The sequence below is a fragment of the Suricata suricatta genome, chromosome 9 (assembly GCF_006229205.1).
Source record: "Suricata suricatta isolate VVHF042 chromosome 9, meerkat_22Aug2017_6uvM2_HiC, whole genome shotgun sequence".
Taxonomy (NCBI): Eukaryota; Metazoa; Chordata; class Mammalia; order Carnivora; family Herpestidae; genus Suricata; species Suricata suricatta.
Window position 1 is genome coordinate 30,983,679 of NC_043708.1, and position 17,153 is coordinate 31,000,831.

At 41.5% G+C, this 17,153-nt stretch overlaps 1 protein-coding gene across 2 annotated transcripts in view; it reads left to right on the top strand.

The window, feature by feature from the left end:
- The window catches only part of DCAF5 (DDB1 and CUL4 associated factor 5), a 101,716-nt gene that overhangs the window by 32,974 nt on the left and 51,589 nt on the right, over positions 1–17,153 (top strand). The window lies entirely within an intron of this gene.

Below are 17,153 nucleotides of genomic sequence, written 5' to 3' on the forward strand. Positions count from 1 at the left end.
TGCTTTATTAGAAGAGTATACTTAGGACAATCTTTAACTGATGGTACAAATCACTAATAGAAGAATGCTAGGTGTCATTAGGGAGGTGTGTGGATGGGTTCAAATAGGAGGCTCTTTCATGCTCTTTAAATCCCATGGGCGAGGGACAACCTTTTATGGCACCTGTACTTAAAGCTAGCTTTGCTTTATTAAAGACGTACATGTGTTGTCAGCTCCTCTGGATATTCTGCATGGAGGTAACTTCCTACTTTGTAAAGCAGTATTGCAGAAGAATATCATGGAAAGTAAATGGGGTTATGATTGATTTCCTGGGCCTCAAATGAAAGGGGCAGTTAAGTACAGAGGATTATCTTCCTTGGTGATTTTTAGTTCTAGCTAATTCTCTCCATGGGGCAGTCAGAGGGAGCTAGAACTATTGCAGCAGATCTGTGTAGCTCAGAGGGGTGCTCCTGATGTTTAGCAGGGCTCTCTGAGTCTCCTTAGAGCAGCAGGCATTTCCCTGCCCTCTCTGGTGCATAGGCACCCAGCCCTGCTTTCCCACCCTACTGAAATGCACAGAGTGGCAGGACCCCTAGTGTGCCTTTGCACTGTGTGCTTCGGAGGCTCACCCTCCGCCTGCTTCCCTGTGTTCAGCTATAACATTCTCTGCTGCTTAGGACTCTTTAGGAATAACTCTTCTGCCTTATCCATATTACCAGGGGCAGAATTTGGGCTAAGTGTGCCAGCCTTCTCCTAACCTCCTACCTTTTGTACTTACCATTATAGTGAAAAGCTAGTAGCTGGAGTGAGGCCCTGAGCCGTCATCCCCACTGGAAAGCTTGAACAGTGCATGCTGTCTAGCAGTGTCTTGAGAGAAGAGGAAGGGTTGAGTGTTTTAATCCTCCTCCTAATTTTCCCCCAGCAGTTTCCTACTGTGTGTTGTATTTGGGTTCTCTTCCCCTTTCTACTTGTCTTCTCACTAAACATGGCTTCTTTAAAACAAAACAAAACAAAAAAACATCTGGGGCACCTGGGTGACTTAGTTGGTTAAGTGACCAACTCTTGATTTTGGCTCAGATCACCATCTTACAATTCATGAGTTTGAGCACTGCATTAGGCTCCAGACTGACAGCATGGAGCCTGCTTGGGATTTTCTATCTCCATCCCTCCTACCCCACCAAATAAATAAACTTTAAAATAAATAAAACTAAAAAAAAAAAAAAATCTAGGTGAGATTATTGTTCTATTTTAAAGTAACATTTATTAGATTTAAGATTTATATCAAGAGAAGTATAAGGAATCAAAAAAAGAAAAAAATCTCATTGCCAGATTATCTCTGTTACTTATAATTCCTACATATTTGTGCATCAGTCCAGTTCTCCTTCTTGGTCTCTAGTCCTTCTCTCCAAAGGTAACAGTAGCAGTTTCTTATATCTTTCCAGAACATAATTTTTTTTTAAGTTTATTTATTTAGAGAGAGAGAGAATGAGCCTGTGTATGCTTGAGTCGGGGAGGGACAGAGAGAGAGGAAGAGAGGGAATCCCAAGCAGGCTCAGAGCTGTCAGGGCAGAGCCCAAAGCCGGGCTCGATCCCACGAACTGTGAGATCACAGTTAACCAACTGAGCCACCCAGCACTGTTGTCTTTCCAGAACATAATTTAATGCACATACCAGCATGTATATCCTTTAAATAATTTAGGCTAAAGGAGCCATGTACTAATACCCACTGTTTTCAGCTTCCTTTTTTAGTTAATAATTTATGTATTGGAGCTTTATTCGTATCTCTCAGCACTAATAGGTCTAGCACATTCTTTGTTTCCTTTTTTTAAAGATTTCATTTTTAAGTAATCTCTACGCCTCATGTGGGGCTTCAGCTCACAATTCCAAGATCAAGAGTCACTTACCCCAGTGACTGAGCCAACCAGGCACCCCCTTTAGCACATTCTTTTAATGGCAGTGATTTTCTAGCCAGGACTTCTTGTTTCCAGTTTAGGCCATTATAAACAATGTTGCATCGAGCCTGATTGCACATCTATCTTGGCCTGCCTTTACAAAAATGTATGTAGGAAATTGCTGCATCAAAGGGTGTACTGGGGTGCCTGGGTGGCTCAGCTGGTTAAGCACCTGACTCATGATTTCAGCTCAGGTCATGATCTCAGGGTTTGTGAGCTCAAACCCTGCATCAGGCTCCGTGCTGAGCATGGAGCCCGCTTAAGATTCTCTCTCTCTCATTTTCTTTTTCCCCTGCAACACCCCCCACCCCCAACTCATGCTCTCTCTCTTTCTCTCAAAAAAAAAAAAAAAAAGTGGTGTATGTTTGTTTATTTTTGAGAGGGAGAGGGAGAGACAGAGTGTAAGTGATGGTGGGGCAGACAGGGAGACAAGAATCCAAAGCAGGCTCCAGGCCCCAAGCTATCAGCACAGTGTCCAGTGTGAGGCTCAGACCCACAAGCCATGAGATCATGACCTGAGCCGAAATCAGACACCAATTGACTGAGCCACCCAGGTGCTTCTGTTTTTATATTTTTGATAAAAAGTGTTACATGGTGGTGCCACCACCAAAGGCCACACTGATTTACAAACCTACCCCCCAACTATGCATGTGACCACACATTTGTCCAGATCCTTACCAACACTTACACTGTCTTATTGAGGGAAAGATTATCTTCTTGTTTTGATTACTTCTTTAATTATGAGTGAGGTTATATGGTTTCTTCAGTAACCTGTAATTTTCAAAGCCTATATGGGAGAAAAGTAACCTATTAAGGTTAATTGGTAATCTTAACTGATTCCTTTCTTGGAATAAAAGGAGGAGCACAGTGGCTTCGGATGTTTTTATCTGTTATTTTTCTACACTTCTAAGATTCTGTGTAGTTCTGTGGGTGTGAGGTAGACAAAGGACATAAAATAATCTTGGGTTCCTGTTCTTCATCCGCTGGTGTTTTGGGATTAAATTACAGATGTCTTCTGTTTGAATTCTCTCAGTACAAATTGGTGTGGGAGAGGAAGAGAAGACCCTTAGTCTTTTCCATGCAGGATTAACTATGCTGAGTTGCAACAGATGATTTGACTCCTCAACACGGCTGCCTGGAGACCCCAACCTAGATTCCGGGGCAAATCTGAATACCCTGGGAGGACAACCCTGGAAGAAATTAGTAGTACTATTCCAAGGAATAGTTAAAGTCTACAGGAAGATTTTAGGGAATTTGAACCCCTCAAAATTGCAGGTAAAGGTGTGTGTGCTTGTGTATCCGACTGAGCACAGATGAAAGTTTTTCTAGGGGTTGGGAGAGCGCTTTTATTAGATTCTCATAGAGACATTTGTCCCCCAAAAGGATAAAAGTTGTTCAGTGTCCTCACAATTCTAGATTTGGAACCTAGGGTGGTTCCTTAGCAGGCTTATAAGTAAATGAAAATTTTAGCCTATAATAGCTTGGGCATGTGAGTGAATTCTGGGCTTCCTAGAAACAAATATAATCTTCATAGATCAATAAGGGGACCTCACACTCAACACTGTTTTCTCCCTGGCTGAACCTGGGGCTTATTCCATGCTGGAATGGTTTCTCCGGCCTACCCCGAGCCCACGCTGTACCTCTACCTTTCTACGTTAGTGTGTAGGCATGTGAGCGGGATCACGTGTGTCCCTGCTTCTGCTCTGAAATAAGCAGATTAAAGGGCTGGCTGGTGGGATAAAATGTTAGCTCTAGAGAGGCCTTTAGTTACCGCCTGGTCTGACTTCATGTACATTCAGCAAGATAAGGGGAGGCAGAAGCGCTTGATGGTTTAGAGGATGGTTTTTTTTTTTTTTTGATCGTTGTGGAGACACCCCGTCACCCCGTTCCCCACCCCACCCCCTCGTGCACAGAATAGAAGGGGCTCAAGGCGCTGGTGCCAGTGACCCGGGGGTGCAGAACTGTCTGCCTGTCACCGTGTAGGCAGGTGGCACCGGGGACCCTGGTACTGGTTGCACATCAAGGCACTGTGCCTTAGTAGCTATGTAATCTCGAAAGTTACTTCACCTCTCAGGGCCTCACCATAATAAATCATAGCTAACATTTATTAAGCATTGCTTACAAGGGATAAAGACAGACATATGAATAGTTCTTTGTTTAGTCCTTATGACAGCCCTTTGAAGTAGTTTCTGTTCCTATTTAAAATTTTTTTTAATCTTTATTTTTGAGAGTAAGGCAGAGAAAGGTAGAGTATGAGCAGGGGAGAGGCAGACACAGAATCTGAAACAGGCTCCAGGCTCCAAGCCATCAGCACAGAGCCTGATGTGGGGCTCGAACCCGTGAACGTGAGATCATGACCTGAGCTGAAGTTGGAAACTTAACCAACCCAGGTGCCCTATGTTCCTATTTTAATGATAAGGAAATCAAGGCACAGAGTTGAAATAGCCTGTGTGTGTATATTGGTGTTTGATATCCACTCCCTCCCTTTTAAAGCAAATAAGGCCCTTGTACATTCTAGTTTTCTTTCATCTATGCCCCCTTGCAGTAGACCTTTCTCAGGATTCCTCTCCCAGTTTTTCCAGTACAGACATGTGCAGCTCTGAAGTCTGAGTCCTTTAGATGTTCTGCTTCGAAAAGTTAAACCCTTTTTCACTGTCTCCGGGCCCAGCCTCTGCCTACATGGTAGCTTCCTAGGTTTCTTGTTCTTTCTAATCCTGGAGACCTGTACATGTTACTTACTTTGGTGTAGAGCTTTAGAACAGAGGTTGCAAACTAGCTGTCCATAGGTCCGATTCAGCCCAGAGAGAGATTTTGTTTGGCCTACATCATTAATAGTGTTTGGGAAATTACACAGAAAAACCATAATTTCTAACACCTCTTAAGAAAGTCAGAAGTTCTGGCATCATTGGATTGTTATTCTCATATGGCAATAGTTAGCCGAAGCTGCCGTGAGTTCCTCAAACCTTCTAGATGTGTCCTACCGCTTCTTGATGTCTCAGTCCAGGGCTGCTTCCCTCATTTACATTACTTGCCTGGCCCTATAGACGGGGGAGTTTGCAAGGTCTGCTTTAGGGGTTAGAGTGGTAATGAGTGGGCCATCGGGTAGGCCGGGTGAGAGAGAAAAGGTCACACGCGCACATATACATTGCCTATTTGGACAAGGCTTCCTTCCTTTCATGTGGATTAGTTTTGCTGACGTCCTTTCACGGCCAGGCTCTCCTTTGTCACTGCCAACATCCCAGTTATTTCTTGCTTGGCCTGGCCTAGCTGGCCTCTGAACAGGTTTCGGGTCTGTCACCCTCTAAATTTGAGAGAGTTCGGGAAAAGTGTAGATTCCTTTGCTGTTACTTTGCTCATCTTACCAATTTAAAACCCCGTTTCAGCTGACTGCTCACTCACCACCTCTCTCCCTTCTCCTATCTTTAATTTCTGTCACTTTCTGTCAGAAACTGTTAGTTCTGTGACAGGTAATAGTGTCTTGCTTTGACAAGGATAATAAAAAGAGTGATTCTTTCGCACTCAATAATAAAACTAGGGCAAGCCAGGAATTCCTGGTAAAGACTTAACTTATAAGATGGTGCTTTCACGTGGTGTGTAAGTGACACCTCTGAAAACAGGCAATGAGGGCAAATTCCTACTATAAAAAAGAAATTTCTCATAGGACCTCAGCTGGCTTTGGGAGCCTCTAGGTTAAATGTCTGTTTTGTGGGGCCCATGTCAATTCTGCTTCTGGAGAGACCAAATGAAGTGTAGCTGCTTGCCTTCTGCACAAACCAGACAGCCTCGGCCACGTTGCATGTTGAGGGCTGCCGGTACTATTTCGGAAAAGCAGAGCTCAGGGAACTACCTCTCAGGCTGGAAAAAGCACTCATGGTCTGCTGTTTGTTGAAACTTTGAAGAATGAGGCAATCTGGACCAGAGTGCAAGGTCATTAGCTTAGACAAAGATTTCTTACTTTGTTTTTAATGTTTTATTTATTTTTGAGACAGAGAGAGACAGAGCATGAGTGGGGAGGGACAGAGAGAGAGGGAGACACAGAATCAGAAGCAGGCTCCAGGCTCTGAGCCGTCAGCACAGAGCCCAATGCGGGGCTTGAACCCACGAACGCGAGATTATGACCTGAGCTGAAGTCGGAGGCTTAACCGACTGAGCCACCCAGGTGCCCCTCGACAAAGATTTCTTAAACACAACCCAAAAGGCACTGTACATGAAAGAAAAAAAAAAGATAAATTGAATTTCATTCAAACTGAAAACTTTTGTTCAACAGAGATTGCGTCAAGGGAGAAGATGAGCCAAAAGACAAGCCATTATCTAGGAAAAAATTATTCATAATACATGTATTGAACAAGAATTCCTATCTAAAATATAATAGAACTAAAAATCAGGAAGTAAATGAAAACTCAATTTTTTAAATGAGCAGAAATGTTGAATAGGTGCTTCACAAAAGAAGATACCAAAGAGCCAATAAACATTTGAAAAGTATCCAACTTCATTCCTGAGGGCAGTGCAAATGAAAGCCACAGTATGGTATCAATGTATATCCTGAATGGTTAAGGAGACTGATAGTACCAAGTGTTGACCAGGGCATGGAGCAACTGGAACTCTCAGACATTTTAGGTGAGGGTAAATTGGTACAACCACATGGGAAAACTCTTTGTCAATATCTACTAAAACTAAACATGTGACTCCAGGACCCAGCAATCTCACGCTTAGGTTTATCTAAGAGAAATAAGTATGAACTTCCACCAAAGACAGGTACAAGAATATTCACAGGTGCTTTATTCATAACAGCCAAAAACTGGAAACAACCCAAATGTACATCGAAGAAGAATGGAGGAGTAAACTGCAGAATAGCCATAAAATAGAGTATCACATAGATTTAAAAAGAATGAACTGTAGATACACACATTGACGTAGATGACTCAAACAGCCTTAATGTTGAATGAAAGAAGCCAGATAGATAGAAAACTGTGTGTGGTGTTCAAGAATAAGCAGGTTATAGAAGACAGAATAGCGGGTACTACTGGGAAGGGTATTACGAGGAAAGCTTCTAGGATTTTATATCTGGGTGGTAGTTTCACAGGTATATACTTTAGTAAAAAATAAATTATTGAGCTATATACTTAGAATTCGTGCACTTTACGATTTAAAGTATGTTTGGGGGTGCCTGAGTGGCTCAGTCAGTTAAGTGTCCCGACTCTAGATTTCAGCTCAGGTCATGATCTCACAGTTCATGAGATTGAGCCCCATATTGGGCTCTGTACTTGAGGCACTGCAGAGCCTGCATGGGATTCTCTCTGTCTCTCTCTGCCCCTCCTTCACGCATGCATGCTCTCTCTCTCACTTTCTCTCTCTTACAACGAGTAAATAAACTTTTTTAAAAAAGTATATTGGGGCACCAGGGTGGCTCAGTTGGTTAAGTGTCCGACTTCAGCTCAAGTCATGGTCTCACAGTTCATAGGTTTGAGTCCTGCCTTGGGCTCTGTGCTGATAGCTCAGAGCCTGGACCCTGTTTTGGATTCTTGTGTCTCCCTCTCTTCTGCCCCTCCTCCACTTGTGTGCTCTGTCTCAGAAATAAATACACTGTAAAAAATTTTTTTAAAAATATATTTAAGGTGTTTAAAGTACATTTTATTTTATTGTTCAGTCTTTTTCTTTTTTTTTTTTTTTAATGTTTATTCACTTATTTTGAGAGAGAGAGAGAAAATGCCAGTGGGGGAGAGACAGAGAGAGAGAGAGAGAGAGAGAGAGGAAGAGAGAGATATGCAGGCTCTACGCCATCAGTGCAGAGCCCGATCTCAATAGGCAGGGCTCAATCTCATGAGCTGTCCAGGTGCCCCTTAGGTGCATTTTACAAAATCCAAGGTGGCTATTGTCTTCACATAGGCATTTGCTTTCCCTGTGATTCCAGTGGTTGTAGCAATATCACCAGCTTTCAGGGAATGGCTTGACGGGACCAAAGAGGGAGAGAGGAGGGCCGGGAGGACCCAGCAGTTTCGATGATGTAGAAAACAAGAGAAGAGCTGGGGATTGTTGGAGTTTAATTGTCTTTTCTCTTTCTTCCCCATTCTCCCATCTTTCTATAGGTGCATATACAATACTCAGACAAGAGTTCCATCCACCGAAGCCTATACTGAAAGCTTGTTTTCTCCCTAGAACTGATTCTTTTCTTGTTTGTTTTATCAACGTCACTGTCAGTCCCACAGTCATCCCTGCTGAAACACCAGAGTCCCATTTTCCTCTTCTGACTCCCTGTCCCTCTGCCATAACCAGCATTGCTCTGCATTAGTGCCTGGCCCCTGTTTTCAGTTCTGAAAGCCCCGGCTCCATCTCACGCCCATAGCACTATTTCCAGAAGGGACCAGCTGCACTGGCTTCTTAACTTGCCTCTTGCTTCTGTCATGTATCATGTATCCTTAAACGTCGCTCTTACCATTCCCTGCCCAGGAGCTTTAGTGAATTCTTGTTATCTTTGTTCGCGGCACATCCTCAGAACCTATATGTGGGATGCGCTAAGAAAATGTTTTTTTGGAATGAATGTAGGACCTACTTTACTGGCTAGAATTCCTTCAGCAGGCAGTCCGCTCCTTCCCTGTGCCAGTGTCCCTCCCCTCTCCCCTTGTACTCTCTTCCACATACAAACACAAATGGGGGACGTGTTTTTTTCTTGCTTTTCTTGGTCTTTTCAAATTTTAGTTACCTTTCAAGGCCACAAACCATTAGTAGCCCATCAGGAAAAGCATCCTTGTTCCCTGTTACACACTCAATGCATCCTTTTACTCCTGTGTCCCCAGCACCTGGCACAGTTTTGGCACAGAATATGTGCTGAGTGAATGAAGCTTTGTCTTCTACGGGAAGGAATTGCTTTCATCAGAATCTGTGTAAAGCCCTTAATGATCTGTGGCATGCATGTTGCTTGGCTCGATTGCTGCTTTTGCCATCATTAGTTTTCTTTTCATATGAGTGTCTGTCCCCAGATAGACCGATATATGTTTTATTTCCTTCCCAGTGCCCAGAAATTTCTTCTCAACAACAACAAAAAAGTGCTTATCTTTATCTGTACTATCACCTGTCATGTTTTCCTATGGATTTTTTTTTTTGAGAGAGAGAGAAAAAGATCACAAGCAAGCAGGGGAGAGAGAGGTATGGAGAGAGAGAGGGGAGAGAGAGAGAATCCCACGCAGGCTCTACAATCCACATGGACACTGATACGGGGCTTGATCCCAAGACTCTGGGGTCATGACTTCAGCCGAAATTAAGAATTGGACACTCAACTGACTGAACCACCCAGGTGCCCCTCCTATGGATTTTTAAGGACATGGCCATGTTTTATTTCTCTATCTAGAGCCTAACACATCATTTAGAATGTTAGTACCTTCAGTAGATATTGAATGAATGTGTAGTTTTATACTCGTCCTCAAATAGTCTGTATTTTCAAAGCAGGGTTTCTGTAATGTTTTCTGGACCTGTTAATTCCTGGAATGTAATGGTATGGATTGAAATAGTGTCTTGAAGGATTAAATCCTTAGATTTGTTGTAAGGGTTCTTGCTGGGTTTTGACCGCCTGTCAGAGTTACTGTTGGGTACCCAGGGATTGTGGTGAGGCTGCTGTCTAGTTTTTAGGCCACAGGGTGGAGCTCTAGAATCAGCTTTGTCCCCTGGAAGACACCAGGCACCTGGGATCCTAACCCAGTGGTTCTCAAACTTTAGAGGGCATGAGAATCATGTGGGGATCTTGTTAAAGTACGGCTTCCTGGGGCTCAGATCCAGAGAGTGAGTTGTGAGACGTGAGGCAGCACCTGTGAAGCTGCCATTTTAAACCATATCCCAGGTGATTTAGTAACTTGCTTATCCTACAAGATGGAAGTTGTGGTTATTCAGAGGTCCATGTTGAATTTGTTTCAGTGTTCATTCTAACCCACCGTCTTTGGACTCTAGGCCAGAGCTTCCCCATGTCCATTCCTTTGCACCAAGCACAAATGTGCCTTTTATTACAAGAGACTTAACTTTAGACCAAAGCATCTAGGGAATGTCTCATGAATGGATGGGAGTTCTAGAAGCACGTACCAGTTCACACCCTTCCTTTAAGATTCCTCAAGTATTGTTATTCAGAAGGAGGTGATATTAAATCCCTAAATCAAGTGGACCTTCTTTCTGTAAAATCAAATCTTGACTTTTTTCTTTTTAAAAAAACTTTGTATGTTAAAAACAATTTTAGGGGCACCTGGGTGGCTTAGTCAGTTGAATATCCAACTCTTGATTTTGGCTCAAGTTATGATCCCAGGGTCTTGGGATCGAGCCCTGCATCAGGCTCTGTGTTGAGAATGGAGCCTCCTTGGGATTGATTCTCTCTCTCTCTCAATTTTTAATTGAGGTAAAATCGACATCCCTCTCCCCCCCTCCCCTCTCTCCTTCTCTTCTTTCCCTCTCACACACGCTTGCTCTCTCTCTCAAAACACACATACACAAACACACACAACCAAAAACAAACAAAAAATAATTTTAGATCTATATAAAAGTAGAATAGTAAAATGAAGTCCAATATACCTCTCATCCAGCTTCAGTAATTAAACCATGAATAATCCTATTTCACTTATTCCTCATCTGTGACCTCCCTTCCCAATTAATTTTGAATCAATTTCTATATAACATATCATTTCTCTGTAAATGCTTTAATATAGATCTCTGAAAGATTATTCTTTTTTTAAATTGAGGTAAAATTGACATAACCTAAAATTAACCATTTTTAAGTGAAAAATTCAGCCCCGTGTAGTACATTCACAATGTTATACAACCACCACTTCTGTCTAGTTCCAAAATATTTCCATCGTCCTAAAATAAAACCCCTGCCTTTTACACAGTGGCTCTCCAGAATATTTTTCTCTTGCTGGCTCCTGGCTACCCTCAATCTGCCAGGATTTACCTGTTCCAGATATTTCATGCATCATGTGACCTTCGATCTGGCTTCTTTTACTTACCATCCTATTTTTGAGGTTCATCCACACTGTAGCATATATCAGTACTTCATTCCTTTCTTTGGCAGGATAATATTCTATTGTATGGATACTCCACATTTTGTTTATTCACCCACTGATGTGCATTTGAGTTGTTTCCACTTTTTGGTACGATTAGTAGTACTATTTTAACATTTGTGAATAAGTATTTGTTTGAGTGCCTGTTTTCATTTCTTTCGGATATATACCTAGGAGTGGAATTGCTGGGTCTTCTGGTAATCCTGTGTTAAACTGTCTGAGGCATGCCACAGTGCTTTCCATACAAAGATAATTCTTTTTACAAATATAACCACAATATTATCACACCTAAAAAAAACCCCAACAACTCCTTAATATCACTGCATATATTTAATAAGTGTTTCAGTTTCCTTAATTGTCTCATGAATGCTACTATTGTTCTTTTGGAATCAAGATTTAAATAAGGTTTATACATAGTAATTAGTTACTATGGCTTCTAAGTCTCTTTTAATCTATAGTTATTCCTGCCTCTCGCTTTTTCCCCTTGTGATCTATTTGTTAAAGAAACTGGATTATTTGTCTTGTTATGGAATTTCTTACATTTTAGATTATGCTGATTGCATTTTTATACTGTCATTTAGCATGTTCCTTCTTACCCCAGTTTTTTCTGTAAATTGGTTTTAGATCTTGGGGCTTAAATGGATTCAGGGTTCTGTGGGTGGTTTTGTTTTTTGTTCTCTGGGGTGTTTTTGGTTACAGAGATATTTCATAGATGGTGTTAGGTATATCATATAGGAAGCTAAAAATGTCTAGTTTTGTCTCTCCCTTTGTTTTAAAATATGTTGTCCGACTTCTTAGTTTAGCTTTTTAAAATATAGGTAATGGGGGGCACCTGGGTGACTCAGTCAGTTAAGTGTACAATTCTTGATTTGGGCTCAGGTCATGATCTCATGGTTGGTGAGATCAAGCGTCGTGTCAGGCTCTGTGCTGACAGTGCGGAGCCTGCTTGGGATTCTTTCTCTGTCCCTCACCTGCTTGCACTGGTTCTCTCTCAAAATAAGTAAATTAATTTTAAAAAATAAAATAAAATGCACCAGTAATGCTGGTGAAGATGTGGAGAAACTGGATCACTCCTACGTTGCTGGTGGGAATGTATAATATTACAGCCACTCTGAAATATAGTTTGCTAGCTCCTTTATAAATTAAAAACAAACCATATGCTGTATATCAAAGTCAGTCCCAAAGGACACATACTGCATGATTCCATGTATGTAACATTCACGAACTAATATATGCAAAAAAATGGAGAGCAGATTAGTGCTTGCCAGGTGTTAGCAACAGGGATCGAGAGGGTGAACGTGAGTGAGGCTTGTGATGTTGGCACACATTAAGCGTCTTAATTGTGGTGGTTACATGGAGCTGTACACGTGGTACCGTTGTGTAGAGCTGCAAACACACACACACACACACACGAGTGCATATATAACTGACAAGATCTGAATAAGCTCTGTAGATTGAACCAGTGTAAGTTTCCTGGTTTTGATATTATACCATAGTGAGCAAAGATGATAACGTTGGGGAGGCTAGATAAAGGATACGAAGGACTTCGTACATTTCTTTGCAGTTTCCTCTAAATCTATAATTACTTCAAAATTAAAAGTTAAAAAATAACAAATACTGTGGTGCCTGGGTGGCTCAGTGGGTTCAGCATCCAACTCTTGATTTTGGCTCGCTCAGGTCATGATCTCAGTTTGTGAGTTTGAGCTCTGTGTTGTGCTCCACACTGACAATGCAGAGCCTGCTTGGGATTCTCTTGTCTCTTTCTCTCTCTCTGCCCCCTCCCCACTCACACACACATTCTCTCTCTCTTTCAAAGCAACTAAACACTTTTTAAAAATACCAATACTCTGTTAGTAACATTTCCTTTTAAAACTTTCAGCAAAGCCGAAGTCCCTTCTGCCTGCCTGTTCCAGTCCTGGTCCCCTGCCCCCTCCCTGGGTAATGAGTGTTAGGAGTTTATAGTATGCTTCCAGAACCTTTTGTTTGTCTGTTTTTATATGCTTATATATGTACCCATAGAAAACATATGGCTTTGGCTTTGTCTCTATACACATGTGCGTTTTTAACACAAATGAGATACTACTAGACAATTATTCTACATCTTGACTTTTTCGCTCACCAGTATGTGTTGGGAATTTACCCATATATTAACATCTCCAGATTTATCTCATTTCTTTTGCCAGTTAAGAATTTGAGTCAATTCTCCGACTCTTTCTGTTGAGTCAGCTTGGGTTTTTCTTCTAAGAAGCCTTTTGTGACCACACCCACTCCTGCCTCCTCAGGGGAGGGCACATATTTGTCCTATGTCTCTCACAGCACATGTTCTCCTTAGTACAATACTATTCATGTTACAGAAGGAACCTACTGGTTTTCTTATCCCCCATTCGTTTTTGAGGGTGCCCCCTGCATCTTACTTCGTCTTTGAATCCATGGGCCTAGCACAATACTTCTAACATAGTTAGCAGGTATTCAGTAAATGTTTAGTTAGTAAATGCATGCATGAATAAATCGAGGGTGAAGTGAAAGGAAAGAGTGAAGTGAATAACTCAGATGAATTCTGGCTCTGATGCTGACACTGTTCATCTTGCCAGGGGGATAATCAGCCTCTACCATGTATTCTGTGAAGGCCTGTTGAGCCAAGAAGCAGAAAAAACTTCTGGTCCTCCATCTGCTGCTCACCTCTGTGTACTCAGACCCAAATCATATAACTGCTCAGGAGCTCAGTTTCCTCCAGTGTGCAGTGAGAGTAATGTTATCCCTGCTGTCTACCTTACAGGATTATTGTGAGGATTAGATGATACAGTGTACACACAAACGTTTTGTAAATTAAATGAACTAGTTGCTTCTTCAAGAGCATTTATTGTGATATAATTCCATCAGTGAATTCTTTGTAGTTTGAACTTTTTATTTTGTGGTAACAGGTTTGACCACTTACATTTTATCTGTTGCAAGTTACATATTCTAGATAGGGGCTTCTTGGTACACTCTCAATCGTTTTGGCTTCTTTATTCTTGAATTTACCCATGTGTGGGAGACTTCCCAAGAGCAATATTCCTGGATTCTGCATAAAATACTTTGTATTTTGAATCTGTTTTCTATTCCAATAATATGACTTTGCCATTTATGTATGGGTGGTTTGGAAGTGGGGTGGGGAATCTACAGAAAGAAATCAAACTGAGTATAGTTTCAGACCTAACCTGTTGACTGTGTTCAATGCTGACCAAGGTAGGCCTGTTTAGTACTTAGAAACCTATCAAAGGAAGGATATTATTTGCCCTTATTGATAAAGATAGTGATGGACACTGCAATTTTCAGAGGATTCTGAAAATTTTTGTTTAAAATTTTTTTTAATTTTATTATATGAATTTAAAGTATGATTTAATTTCAGACTTAGCATCTGCACCAGAATCCTATGAGACAGCATATTGTTTAAAGTTTCCATTAAGAAGATCTTTAAATTTCCTATTCTCTTACTTTTCTCAAAGCTGTCTTCTGTGGTCCCCTAGTTAAAAAGGGTCTGGGTATGAGATGATATTTTAAAATAACATATTCTCTTCTGATTACAGGAAAAAATTCATGTTCATTATAGAAAAACTTGGAAAAAAAAATGAAAGCACAAATAGAAGAAATTACCTAAATCCTGTAGTCTAATTAATATATTAATAAATACACCTTCCTACACCCATCAGTCTGAATGTTTATCACTGTTCGTAAACATAATTGGATAGGGCATATATTCAAAACCTGTAGAATTCACCATTCACTTTCTAAAACCTGACAGATGAATTTTCCTTTTGAAAACACACAAGATATAATTAAAATACCTGCCTGTCTGCTAAATTCTTCCTTCCTGTTGGCCACTTATTAGCAGGTAGATGAATTTAACTTACTTGAAGGGCGTGTGCTGGTATCCCATGAAGAGGGGGCGGCCTGGGTGGTCACTGGCAAATTGGGCCAGTTCTTTGCCTGTCAAAGAGGACTTTGATTCATATGATCTCCAAGCCTCTTACTGTTTCCCCCAGTTTTATGCTGCTTTGCTGCTTGCCTCTCAGATTAGGTTTCATGGGCAGGTGAATGTCAGGACACATGTGAACTTTGGGGAAGGCTGCTGTTCTTTTTAATGTTCCCAGAATCAGGGTTTTTCAAATTGCTGCTCATGATCCATTAGATCATTCATTCATCTGCTATTTACTGAATGACTACCATGTGTCTGGCACTGTTTAAGCAATTGGGATATGTGAGGAAAAGACACAAAAGCTAATAATCTAATCGGAAAGGACAGATAAGAGAATAAATGCATAAAAATATATGGTATGTAAGATGGTATTCGTGTAGTAGAGGAAGAAAAGCAGACACGGGAGGCAGTATGAGGGAGCTCACATTTGTGCACAGGGTGTCAGAGAGGGAGTGATGAGGATATTTGGACAAAGAATAAAGTGACTGAACCACAGATGTGCCTGGAGAGAAACATCGCGGGCTGCAGGATCTGCAAGTGCAAAGACCCTGAAGAAGAAGCAGACTTGACTTGTTCTAGGATCAGTAAGGGGGCATCATGTGGTTGAAGCAGAGTAAGAAAAACGCTGGGAGGTGGAGTCAGAGATTCAGGGACGGGAAGGTGGTCGTCTAGGGCTTTACTGGCATTGAAAGGAATTTGGTTTTGAGTCTCTAAATGGGGAGCCACTGGACGATCTTTAGCAAAGGAATGATGTGTTCTGATGCATGATTCAGCGTCCCTCTGGCCCTGCTATTCAGGATAAGTGAAGCACAACCAAGAGAGGAAGCAAGGAGGCTAAGGTGGAAAGCTCTTTCAGTGCTTCTGTGGGCCATGAAATCAATTTAGATGGTCATAAGTATTTATTAAATAAAAAAGTATAGAATAGAAAATCAGTATATCATAGGTGGTAAGTATTGTTTAATGAAATTATTGAAATGGTGTGCTGAGATGAAGTATAAAATGTACTTTACAAAGAGTTTCTATAAAAATAATTCCAAAGCCGTTATTCTAGGTATTTCCTTTTTAAAATATATTTATTTTTGAGATAGAGAGACAGACAGGCAGTGTGAGCAGGGGAGGGGCAGAGAGAGAGGGAGACGCAGAATCTAAAGCAGGCTCCAAGCTCTGAGCTGTCAGCACAGAGCCTGACACAGAGCTCAAACCCATGAACCATGAGTGAGATCATGACCCAAAGTTGGACACTTAACCAACTGAGCTACCCAGGCGCCCCTGAGATATTTCTTTTATTTATTTTTTAAAATGTACTTATTTATTTTGAGAGAGAAAGAGTGAGCGCGCGCACACAGATGAGCAGGGAATGGGGCAGGGAAAGAGAGAGGGAGAGAGAGAGTCTTCCCTCTGGCTTCTGTAAGAAACAGACTGTCTTCCTATAGCTGTGTCTCATCAGTCAGCAGTTTGGCTTTCTCCCCTTTCCTTTACATTCCTCTCTTCTCTTGTTTACAACTGTTTGCATAGGAATTCTTAAAAGGAGGTAACTAATTGTGATTTTTGTTTTCAGACCCTCTTCTGCTTAGGATTTTTTCAGACCTTGCCTCTTTCCTCTTTAACATTCCTCCAACGTTGTGGCCTTGCACCCTGACAGTGAGTGGACCCACCCCAGCTTCCTCTGCTGCCATCAAGTACCTCCTGGTTACCTGCACATACTCCGACCCACTCCTTCAGCACTGTTGCTGTTGCTGTTGCCATCCAATCACCCTCTTCCCCTTGTTTTGTCCTGCCTTTTGCCAACCACTGTTCATTAAACTCTCCCTCCCCAGTTTACTATACTGTGAGGTCAGGGCTGATTCTAATGTCGTGTCTTTCAGAAGGTAGGACCAGGAATAGTTTTAAGGTGAAGATTAAATGAATGGCTGCTTATAAAACCCCTTTCTATTTTCTGCAGCTTAGGGTGAAGGTAGATTTTGAATAAGCCAGGCCATCTGATGAACTGAGATGACTAAGTGTGGAGTCCCTAAAAATCTATGGGAAATTCACAAGGGTCCTAGAACAAGTCTGTTATGGTAGGGCCTCTTCATTTATTTTTTTTTTCGTTTTTTTTTTTTTAATAATAGTTTATTGTCAAATTAGTTTCCATATAACACCCAGTGCTTCTCCCCTAAAGTGCCCCCCACCATGACCATCAACCCCTCCCCCCTCCCCCTCCTCTTTCAGTCCATGGTTCGTTTCCAGTATTCA